The sequence below is a fragment of the Ovis canadensis genome, chromosome 1 (genome assembly GCF_042477335.2).
Source record: "Ovis canadensis isolate MfBH-ARS-UI-01 breed Bighorn chromosome 1, ARS-UI_OviCan_v2, whole genome shotgun sequence".
Lineage (NCBI taxonomy): Eukaryota > Metazoa > Chordata > Mammalia > Artiodactyla > Bovidae > Ovis > Ovis canadensis.
In genome coordinates, this window is record NC_091245.1 from 234,171,913 (window position 1) to 234,184,408 (window position 12,496).

A 12,496-nucleotide genomic window follows, 5' to 3' on the forward strand; every position below is an offset into this window, starting at 1 on the left:
ATTTTCATACCTTCCAGTAATAGAGGATTGTTTGGCATATTCATCGACTTGGAATACTATGCAGCCTTAAAAATTATGAAGTAGGTATACATGAAGGAGTCCTTGGGCCTAGAAAAGAAAACAATGGTCTCAAAGGCCCTTGCTGAATCATCTAACTTCAGGGAAAACAAAACCAAACTTTTAAGTCCCGCCCTGATGCTCTGGGCCAGTTGCATCTACCTGTGACTTATCATCCCCTGCCCCAAACCTCCCACCCCCTGTTCAACTACAAATGCCATCTCAACTAAAGATTACCCAAAATGTCCTGCCTGACTAACATTTCCCTTATTGTTTCCACAAACCTCCCTTTAAATATAAAGCCTCCATGATCCCTCTCATGCTCAGCCTGGTCGTTAGGCCGACTGTTGCCCCTCCTTGCCTGAATAAAAGTAACCTACCTCCGTTGAGGTTGTCTTTCCTTTTTCTCTGCCTTGGCCCAAACTATACCTTACAATACATATTTCTAAACATGAAAAGAGAAGCATGATTAGATTTCTTAAAATTTATAAAGATCAGGACTCACCCTGGAGGTCCAGTGGTTAAGATTCCAAGCTTCCACTGCAGAGGGTATGGGTTTGATCACTGGTTGGAGAACTAAGAGCCTATATGCCATGAGGTACAGCCAAAAAAAAGCAAAAAAAAACAACAAAAAAAAAAAAACAAAAAAAAAAACAGCCTTATAAAGATCACACAACTATATGATCTGTTCTGGTCTTAAAATATACATATATGTATATGTGTAATTAGTGGCACTATTCACATTAGTGTAGTATTGGATACCTGGATTACGGAAAGCAGTTTTCTCTTTGATATTTTTTTTTAACAGAAAAAACCTTTAAATAAATCTGTATATTAACAACTATAAAAGGTCTCTGTATCTACCAGTCAAATGTGGGGACCTCCCTGGTGGCTCAGAGGTTAAAGCATCTGCCTCTAATATGGGAGACCTGGGTTCAATCCCTGGGTTGGGAAGATCCCCTGGAGAAGGAAATGGCAACCCATTCCAGTATTCTTGCCTGGAGAATCCCATTGATGGAGAAGCCTGGTGGGCTACAGTCTTTGGGGTCGCAAAGTGTCGGACACAACTGAGTGACTTAACTTAAGCTGGCAGCAGTGAGCCGCAACGCAGATAAACTTTGGCACAAAAAAACTGCAAACCAGCAGCTGCTGTAAGAGCTCTCTCTCCATTTGACACAGAAGTCTTATTTCAAGAGAAATTATTTCTGCTTTTTCTTAGGGATTTGGCACCCTGCCTTCCCTCTCTAAAAGGAGGGAAAGGTCATTTATTTTCCACTTCCACCTTTTCCAGTTGCTCTGGGGAGCAGAGCCCACCCTCCTGTCATCCATTTTGGAGGCAGCTGTATGAGCAAGGAGAGCCCAGCCCTGAAACTGACTCATGCATGGTGCATAGCTAAGACAACCACGAACGGAGCCTGCAGAACTACTCAGCGCTCACACACCAGCCTGGTTGGCTTCCTCTTCCATATGCCAGTGAAATGTTAGACCCCAGCAGCCAGTCATTTGGGTTGTTGGGAAATCTCCTTTCTTGTCTGCTCCCCACCCTGAGCACGAACCCTTGCCTCTGGCACTAGCCTGATAGTTATCACATGATCAGCACATGAGCATCACAGTATACTGAGCACTTCACCCATGCCATCCTTTCTGGAGAAGGAGCAGTGAAGGGGTGGGGAGCAGCTGAATTTTAGGCACCTGACAGGGACAGGCATTCAGAGAAGGGCCCCATGCTTGGCTTAGAATTGTTTCAAGACCGTTTTCCGCTAACTTTTGCCTCCTGGTGTTTTCCTCTTGGCAAGCTGGGGCTAGAAAGTGAATCATTACATACCCAGTGTGGTGAAGAGTGGTACCTGCATGGATCTGAGGTTTTATCAGCCCTCCTGATCCCTCTCTGAGTCTTTGCCCTGAGTCACCAGCACCAACCAGGGGAGAGGTGGCGAGGTGCCAGGAGATGACCCACCTAAGAATGAGTGTGACTTGGAAACTAGACAGGAAAGCTGCTGGCTGTTATGCATTTTTTACCCATTGCTTTAGGATAAGCAGGAGACCTCAAAAGTAAAAACATGTGGCTATTTTTTTTTCTAGGACCTTGGGAAACCCCATGATAAAATAGAGTAAGCAATAAAAACTTTCTCTGAAGCACTAATAAGCTTAATGTTAATTGCGTTAGTATTCCTGGAGGAAGATGCTGTTTAATTTTCAGTGTTGCCATTTTTGCTTACAGAGAAGTGAGATAAATGGAGGCAGTGGCACAGATTAAGTAAATTCTTGTGTGGGAAAAGTCTGAGTTCTCATATGCTTTTAGTTATTTAGTCTCTTGATTATATCAACTAATACATAACATCTTGTATTCATAAGTGGACAATGTTATCATTTATTTCTATTAGCAACTAGGAATTATAATATAGATGTCAGATTAGTAGTATAGAAAATAAGCACAGATTTGCCCTTAGGCAAATTTACTTTTTTTTAGTCAACAGCATGGTGAGTTGAGAAAGATTGCTTGAAATATAATCAAGTGAGTGGAAGCCATTGCTATATGATTCTAATGGATATGGAATCTTTATAGGAAAATAACTGTCATCATCTACAGTGAACACTTTTTAAATTTCCGGTCTCCTAACTAGGGTGAGGAACTTCACGGAAGGAAGATCATGTAATCAACACAAATTTGTTGAATGACAGTTCTGTTCAGGATACTCTCTGAGCACCTCCTACTCACCCAATCACTGAAGGAGGGATGTTGTTGTTCAGTCGCTAAGTTGTGTCCAACTCTTTGCTACCCCATGGACCGCAGCATGCCAGGCTCCCCTGTCCTTCACTATCTCCTGGAGTTTGCTCAGACTCAAGTCCATTGAGTCAGTGATGCTATCTGACCATCTCATCCTCTGCTATCCCCTTTTCCTTTGCCTTCAATCGCTCTCAGCATCAGGGTCTTTTCCAAAGAGTTGGTTCTTCACATCAGGTGGCAAAGTATTGGCGCTTCAGCTTCACCATCAGTCCTTTCAATGAATATTCAGGGTTGATTTCCTTTAGGATTGAATGGTTTGACCTCCTTGCTGTCCAAGGTGCTCTCAAGAATCTTCTTGTGCAACACCATTCAAAAGCATCAGTTCTTAGGCACTCACCCTTCTTTATGGTCCAACTCTCACATCCATACATGACTACTAGAAAAATCATAGCTTTGACTATACAGACCTTTATTGGCAAAGTGATGTCTCTGCTTTTTAAGACACTGTCTAGGTTGGTCATAGTACAAGATGGCCAAACATAACACGCCTGACACTGGACAGATGAGATGGACAGCAGGTTATTAGTCACATACAGTCTGTGGAAGGACATTGCACACCATGTACGTTCATTTAGAAGTTGAGTAAGCCAGCAGGGGCAGTGGGAGGCAGGCTTTGTATTAACCAGAGGGTAGAGTGACCCCTTGGAGAAGGCAATGGCACCCTACTCCAGTACTTTTGCCTGGAAAATTCAATGGACGGAGGAGCGTGATGGGCTGCAGTCCATGGGGTTGCTAAGAGTCAGACACGACTGAGCGACTTCACTTTCACTTTCCACTTTCATACATTGGAAAAGGAAATGGCAGCCCACTCCAGTGTTCTTGCTTGGAAAATCCCAGGGATGGGGGAGCCTGGTGGGCTGCCATCTATGGAGTCACACAGAGTCGGACATGACTGAAGTGACTTAGCAGCAGCAGAAGAGTGACCCCTGGAGAAGGCAATGGCACCCCACTCCAGTACTCTTGCCTGGAAAATCCCATGGACAGAGGAGCCTGGTAGGCTGTAGTCCGAGGGGTCGCTAAGAGTCAGACGTGACTGAACGACTTCACTTTCACTTTTCACTTTCATGCATTGGAGAAGGAAATGGCAACCCACTCCAGTGTTCTTGCCTGGAGAATCCCAGGGACAGTGGAGCCTGATGGGCTGCTGTCTGTGGGGTCGCACGGAGACAGACATGACTGAAGCGACTTAGCAGTAGCAGCAGAGTGACCCCTGGTTCCTGTGGGAGGATGTGAATGGCTTGTTTGAATAGCTTCATGGCTAACAGGGAAATAATATCCATTAGGCTGAGGACCAGAAAGGACAAAGCTGGTCAGACAAGTAGAGAACTAGCCAAGTGGGGTGCCTTTCCTACCTGGTTGGGTGGGGAGGGTTGTATCTGTCAAAAGCAGGGGAACTTATGGTTTGGCCTCTAGGGCCCCAGGGGGCTCAGAGATGTCAAGGCAGCATTTGAAGTTTTAGATCTTCTGCTATTGATACAAAAGAAGAATAAGACATGGTTCCTGACTGCAAAGAGCTTGAATTCTCCGGGCTGGAGCAGGAGTGGGGAATGCGGGTGTGTGAGTGTCAAACTGTTGTCAATGGTTCTGACTGTAAGCACAGGAGGACTTCTGAGCAAATCTTGGAAATATGGTACAGTAACTGGGGCGGGCAGACTTTGTTGAAAACATGGAGCTTGGGGAATTTCCTGGTGGTTTAGTGGTTAAGATTTCTGACTCCCAGTGCAGAGGGCCTGGGTTTGATCCCTGGTCAGGGAACTAGATCCCACATGCTGCAACTAAGACCTGGCACAGCCAAATAAACAAATAAAAATATTTTTTAAAAAGCATGGAATTTGTCTAGAACTTCATGGTAAAATGCATGGTTCAGTTCAGTTCAGTTCAGTCACTCAGTCGTGTCCGACTCTTTGCAACCCCATGAATCGCAGCATGCCAAGCCTCCCTGTCCACTTAGTATCCTATCATTTTGCCTTTTCATACTGTTCATGGGGTTCTCAAGGCAAGAATACTGAAGTGGTTTGCATTCCCTTCTCCAGTGGACCACATTCTGTCAGACCTCTCCACCATGACCCGCCCGTCTTGGGTTGCCCCACGGGCATGGCTTAGTTTCACTGAGTTAGACAAGGCTGTGGTCCTAGTGTGATTAGATTGACTGGTTTTCTGTGAGTATGGTTTCAGTGTGTCGGCCCTCTGATGCCCTCTTGCAACACCTACCATCTTACTTGGGTTTCTCTTACCTTGGGCGTGGGGTATCTCTTCACAGCTGCTCCAGCAAAGTGCAGCCACTGCTCCTTACCTTGGGTGAGGGGTATCCCCTCACCACCACCCTTCCTGACCTTCAACGTGGGATGAGAGGGAGCCAAACCAGCGGGCATTTCAGAAGAATGAGAAAGAACATTCTTGGCTATGTTGGGAGAACATTTGAGTCATACATGTGACATATACTTATTGAGGAACTGCTCAGGGGACAGACAGCCCAGAGGATAGAGTGAAAAGAAGTTCTAACGACAATGTGGGCCTTGCCTATTGGGCTGTCTGGTCTGAGTTGGGTGTGAGCCATGGGGCAGTGGAGTCCAGGGAGTCAAGAGTCTGCCGCTCCCTGAGGGTCTTGAATGTAGACTTTGGATACATGCTCCAAAGAGGTAAAACAACCCCAGAAATTCAGCAATGGGCAAAAAAAAAAAAAAAAAAAAAAAAAGGTGTTCAATAGACAACTGTTGCAAATACTTCAAATATGCCAGATTTTCTCTTTTTTTTTGGAGGGGCCATGCTGAGCAGCATGAGGGATCTTAGGTCCCTGACCAGGGATCAAACTTGTGCTGCCTGCATTGGAATGGTGGAATCTTAACCACTGGATAGCCAGGGAAGTCTCAAAATATGCCACCATTTCAGTACTCTTTTCAGCATTTTATACCAGTACTCTGAAAAACATGGAAGTAGGCATTGTGTCCCTTGAATTCAGAAGGCCCTGCCAGCAAGACCACTCCCGGTGACCACATCCTGCTGAGGCCCAGCTGGCTCTTCAGGACCCATCTCTACACTCCCTCCTCTTGGGCCGTGCTGAGCATTCCCACCTCAGTGTCCCTGGAGAACTCTGGGCCTGTTCTCTCTTGTGGAGCAGTGGGTACTTAATGCTCCAGCCAACTGAGCTACCCAGTCTGTACAGACTGCACTGAGACAGAAGCCTCTAAATTACTGAACAGAGCACTGTGTTCTTCCCAGGACAGGGCAGTCATTTTCAGCTGTCCAGTACGAGTGTGTACCCTCTAAGATACTTATCAGAGACTCGTTTCTCCTCCTGTACTTGGCAACCAAGCACATAGATGCATACTAACATGTCCTCGGGCTTGCTCTAATTTTATATCCTAAACATCCCCTGAGAGAAAAGAGAGAGGGGTGTTCTTTAGCCCCAAGAAATTCAAAGGGTCTTAACTTCCTCTTCCTGAATAAATATGTGCTATGTAATTATTTATCTGTGATACTCCAAATAGCTGGGAAGATAGAAAGAGAAAGAAACCTTGCAACGTCTTTAAAATAAACAATGACAACAACAGAAAAGTTAAAACATGAGAGAAAGAAGAAAAAAACCTTTCCTGGATACAATTATCCCAACTGGCAGCAATGAAGTCTAAAAGCTATAATATAAAATAGCTCAAACGCTCATGGCAAGAAATGAACTTGTCCCAGCATAAAAGACTGCAGAGATGAGCCCAAGGAGTTCCAGCACAACCAAAATAATGGTTTGTTTTGAGGGGTGGGAAGGTGGGGAGGAATTTGTGCAAACATCATATTAGCTGTTCTGAGAACTGTTTGCAGATTTTTAAGACAACTGTAACTACTTTCACAGTGACCTTATGGGTGATAATGTTCTCAGATCTGGACATCAGGAAATCTTTAAGTATGTACTAGATCAGTCAGAAGGAAGCCACAGTGACCCTAAACACGATTATGAGTTCAGTTGACACCTTAGTAGGAAAACAAAATATCAAAGTCTGTTAAAGACTCACTAAAGCATATAATGTCCCGGAACAGGGAATCATTGTACTGCACATTCTTGCAGGAGGTGTAACATTTCAGATGTGTTCTTTCAGATGAGATTATTTGGGAAACGAGTGTATAAGAATCATAAGACTGAGATAAATGCCCACTTTAATCTTGAAGAAATGCTGATTTCATCTTTAAACCGTGGTTTTCTTTGGAAGCCTGAGTTGTTTTTGAACCACAATACATGCTTCAGATCGATCAGAGGGGCTTTCACGTGAATCTTAGGGAGATAGAAATGTGAGATTAAAGGATACTAGACTCTGGAGTCATGTGGCAATTGCTAAAACGCTAATTGAGGCCCTGGGTCTATTAGTGCTTCATTTCTGTCCCTGACTGACCTGGTGAGCTTCTGAGCCACTCCTCTAGATGCAGGAAGTACTATGGTTTCTGTCTACTCTCACACTCATAAAACTGTATCATCTGGGGACTTTCCTGGTCTAGTGGCTAAGACTTCAAATTCCCAATGCAGGGGGCCCAGGTTTGATCCCTGGTCAGGGAACCAGATCCCACACGCCACACCTAAAGATCTCTAAGACCAGGCACAGTCAAATAATACATTTAAAAAATGTATTTGCTTATCTGAAATCTAAGATAGCTACACAAAAGAGGAAAGAGTAATCACACAAAGAAATGCACATGACTTCATTTTGAGAGTGCTGGAAGGTTCATTTGTAAAGCGTATGTGCACACACACACATACACAAATTCTTTTTTTTAATTAGAGTATTACATTTGTGAAATGCATTTGTTTTAAATCCAAACATTTTATTTATTTAATGGCCTATAAGTGGTTACTTTAGTGTATCTGATGAAAAATACAGACTATACCTGGAAAAGCTTCCATCAGAAAAGAGCCCAGATTACTGACATAGCATTATCCCCAATGTATATGTATTTAAAGCACATAAACAGATGAATGTCAGTTTTTGTTAAAAATATTTATTTAAATAAGTAGAAAGAGCTCTAAACAAAGGACCTGCAGTTATGATTCAGATACACTAAAAACTCATCTATGTTCAATTCAGTTACTCAAAATGCTTATCTTTAAGTCAGTAGTATTTCATTTTAATATGGAAAATGTCTTAAATTTTGACAGCATGCCTGAGTGAGAATGTGCAAATGATCTACAATCCCCATGGAGATGACCTGGTGACCCCTGCATTTTATTTAGGTCAGTGTGGCCAGCAGGGCCAGCTTCTTCCTCTATGCAAATACTGCAAAGAGAAGAAGAAAAAACTAGACAGGAGCTGGTAGAGGGGAAGGAAGGGAAGCCGGGCAAGACTGGGAGCCAGGAAGGCCTGCCTGGGGGAGCTGAACGGCTTTTGGGACCTGTGGTGGTACATGCAGCCACAGACAAACTGTTTTAACGCTGCCCTGGGGCCTGGGGAAGGTGGGGGAGGGAGGGCATCCACGTGGCTGCAGTCTCCTCCCCTAACTGCATGGGTGGGCGTTTGTAGCACCCAAGGTATGCACTCAGTCTAAGAGGGTAGAGATACTAACTCAAGTTTTCTCAGATGAGGACTATTTATGTTATCTCATCTCCTGGCTTTCTGCTTGGCCCCTTCTCCAGGCATCCTCTCTGCACAATGGTGAGATTTCAATCCTCCCATCTAATCATGTGGCTCCTGCCGGAGACCATGAACTGACTGCATGGCAAACCCCTTGGCTTGACATTTGAGCCCTGTTGTGAGCTAGTCCCTGCCTTTGGCTCTGTCTGCAGAACTCTTCATGGATTTGCAGCTGCCCAATCTTCTACAAATGTACTTTTCATTTCCTTCTATTTAATTTTTTAAAAATATTTATTTATTTGGCTGCACCAGGTCTTAGTGGAGGCAGGCCGGATCTAGTTCCCTGACTAGGGATTGAACCCTGGTTCTCTGCATTGGAAGCTCAGAGTCTTAGCCACTGGACTACCAGGGAAGTCCCACATTTCCTTTTATTTTTTTTATTGAAGTACAATTTGTGTATGGCCTTCCCAAGTGGCCCAGTGGTAAAGAATCCACCTGCCAGTGTAGGATACACAGGTTGGATCCCTGGTCCAGGAAGATCCTCTGGAGGAAGAAATGGCAACCCACTTCAGTATTCTTGCCTGGGAAAACCCCATGTACAGAGGAGCCTGGTGGGCTACAGTTCAAGGGGTCACAAAGAGTCTGTCTTGACTTAGCAACTGGACAACAAAATAACTTGCATAAAGTTTACTCATTACAAGTGTACAGCCTTAGGAATATTTACACCTGTCTGTATCCATAGGTAAGCACACCCAGATCAAGATGTACAATTTTCTCCCCACTTGAAGTTTCCCTTGTCCCCTTATCTGCCTATATACACTCTGTCCATCACCTCAGGTTTTGCCTGTTTCTAAACTTAATATGAATAAAATGATACAATGTGTATTCGTTTTTGCTCATCTTCTTTCAGCGGAACTGCTTGGGAAATTCAACCATATTGTATGTATATTTAGTTCATTTTTCCCCTAGTATTACATGGTATGAGTAGATCATAATTTCTTCCTTCTTTTATTGCTTCTTCGTATTTCTCTGTTGGCACTTAGCATAGCGGTAGGTTTGAAGGAAAAGAGTCACAAAAGCCTAGGCCCTGCCTTGGAGGTGGTTTCCTGAAGCCTCAGGGGGATTCAGTCCTGGTGAAGAGTCTGACTTGAGCTGAGGCAGAGGGACCCAGAGCATCCATGTCCTAGGGACTCAAAAAGTCAGCACCCATTCATCTATTCAAAGTGAGAAATATGACTGTCATATAGTCAGGTAAAGACACTTCATGTATTTTTTAAATGGTTCTGTAATATTTATGTAGCCTTTCTTCCAAGAAACTATGAATATATTTAAATAATGAGTTGCCACAACATCCTGGGAAATAGACTGTTGGAATTTACAAATGAAGAATCTGGGACAGATGGAATAACTAAGCCGACCCAGGGCAAACTGAGGGGAAAATAACTAGGAAAAAACGCATCAGCTTTAACCATACCTCTCTGCTTTGTTTTTCCTTAATCTCAGGAGGGGGGCCTGCAAGTGGTTTAAGCTTCAGTCTCTGGCCAGAGGTGGTGGGTTCAAATTTCTGCTCTGTTCCCACTTCCATGACCTTGGGCAAGTCACACTACTTCTCAGCTGCATCACTGGAAGGATGGGATGAGAGCAGGAGTTCAGGGAACTGACAGACAGAGGCAGAGTGATATGAACAATGCTGGATGGAATGTAGCAAGCAATTTTAAAATGTTAAAAATGCCAGCTATGATGATTATCTTGGTTTCCATAAATTGTCACTTTCCTCATTCTCAGAAAATTAGATCACATTTAGGCATTACTAACTACTAAGGCCTCAGCTTGAAGTCATGATGATCGAATCATCATTTTTAAATTCCTAAGGGAGAGGTATTTCTAGAGAAGACTCAGTACTGGCAATACTCAACAGATTCTTTTGATGGCAGCTAGAAGGAGATTGGGCTTCCCTGGTGGTTCAGTGGTGAAAAATCCACCTGCCAATGCAGAAGATTCGAGTTTGATCCCTGGGTTGGGAAAATCCCCTGGAGAAGGGAATGGCAACCCACTCCAGTATTCTCACCTGGAAAATCCCATGGACAGAGGAACCTGGCAAGCTACAGTCCATGGGATTGCAAAGAGTCAGACACAACTGAGCAACTAAACAACAACAAAAAGGAGATTAGGGGGAAAAGACCCAACATTAGTCAAAGCATCTGAAGAGATAAAAATTTTGTAAACAAATATCCCAAGGTGACTACAATGTTTTAAATAAATATATTGTGTTAGAGAAACTGATTTGTATATCTGTTCTATTTTTGCTTTTCTGAATACTGTTCTAGAAAGGCAGGGAATCTGAAGCATTATTAAGCTGAGGCCTTTTCTGGGATGTTGCTAAGCAAAGTTCACAATCCAGGGCTACTAATTAAAATTAATTCTGCTTATTGTGCATAAATTAGGTCCTAATGAGGTGAGAAACTGCAGTAAAAGTAATGAAAGAATGAAAATACATCCTCTGAATAAAAACAAAACCAGGGAGGCTTTATATTCTCAATTCTATCTTGCTTCTCTGCAGCCTGCATTTGGATTAAAAACAAAACAAAACAAAACAAACAAACAAACAAAAACACCAGCTCTGAGAGCAGGGAGATGGAAAATTTAAAAAAAAAAATCTTTCATGTAATTAGCTTATACAATTCCAGGTAGGGCAAATAGAACTCCTATGAATGGTAGAGAGCAAAGTCTTTGCAGGCGGTGAAAGCGAAGCCACTCTGGGACTTTTAGTTCAAGACCAGTCCCAAAGTAAAAGATAAGCTCATGCAAAAGGATCTGATTCCAAGCCAGAATGATATGAATCTGTCAAAAGAACCCAATTTCGTTGTGATCATGTACACACATTGTCCGTCCAAAGGTTCAGTTCAGTTCAGTTACTCAGTCGTGTCCGACTCTTTGCGAACCCATGAATCGCAGCACGCCAGGCCTCCCTGTCCATCACCAACTCCCAGAGTTCACTCAGACTCACGTCCATCGAGTCAGTGATGCCATCCAGCCATCTCATCCTCTGTCATCCCCTTCTCCTCCTGCCCCCAATCCCTCCCAGCATCAAAGTCTTTTCCAATGAGTCAACTCTTCGCATGAGGTGGCCAAAGTACTGGAGTTTCAGCTTTAGCATCATTCCTTCCAAAGAAATCCCAGGGCTGATCTCCTTCAGAATGGACTGGTTGGATCTCCTTGCAGTCCAAGAGACTCTCGAGAGTCTTCTCCAACACCACAGTTCAAAAGCATCAATTCTTCAGCGTTCACCCTTCTTCACAGTCCAACTCTCACATCCATACATGACCACAGGAAAAATCATAGCCTTGACTAGACAGACCTTAGTTGCCAAAGTAATGTCTCTGCTTTTGAATAAGCTATTTAGGTTGGTCATGACTTTTCTTCCAAGGAGTAAGCGTCTTTTAATTTCATGGCTACAGTCACCATCTGCAGTGATTTTGGAGCCCCCCAAAATAAAGTCTGACACTGTTTCCACTGTTTCCCCATCTATTTCCCATGAAGTGATGGGATCTGATGCCATGATCTTCATTTTCTGAATGTTGAGCTTTAAGCCAACTTTTTCACTCTCCTCTTTCACTTTCATCAAGAGGCTTTTTAGTTTCTCTTCACTTTCTGCCATCAGGGTGGTGTCATCTGTATATCTGAGGTTATTGATATTTCTCCCAGCAATCTTGATTCCAGCTTGTGTTTCTTCCAGCCCAGCGTTTCTCATGATGTACTCTGCATAGAAGTTAAATAAGCAGGGTGACAATATACAGCCTTGATGTACTCCTTTTCCTATTTGGAACCAGTCTGTTGTTCTATGTCCAGTTCTAACTGTTGCTTCCTGACCTGCATACAGATTTCTCAAGAGGCAGGTCAGGTGGTCTGGTATTCCCATCTCTCTCAAAATTTTCCACCGTTTATTGTGATCCACACAGTCAAAGGCTTTGGCATAGCTAATTAAGCAGAAATAGATGTTTTTCTGGAACTCTCTTGCTTTTTCCATGATCTAGTGGATGTTGGAAATTTGATCTCTGGTTCCTCTGCCTTTTCTTACTCCTAAATAATAACTTGTATTGAT

The 12,496-nt window shown here is 43.4% G+C and overlaps 1 long non-coding RNA gene across 2 annotated transcripts in view; it reads right to left on the reverse strand.

The window, feature by feature from the left end:
• LOC138424648 (uncharacterized) overlaps positions 1–12,496 on the reverse strand; it is a 108,250-nt gene that overhangs the window by 60,666 nt on the left and 35,088 nt on the right. For both annotated transcript variants that reach the window (XR_011250921.1, XR_011250920.1), the window contains exons 2-3: positions 563–641; positions 11–108 (exon numbers count right to left, since the gene is read on the reverse strand). This is a non-coding gene — a long non-coding RNA (uncharacterized lncRNA). The remainder of the gene's footprint in view (positions 1–10; positions 109–562; positions 642–12,496) is intronic.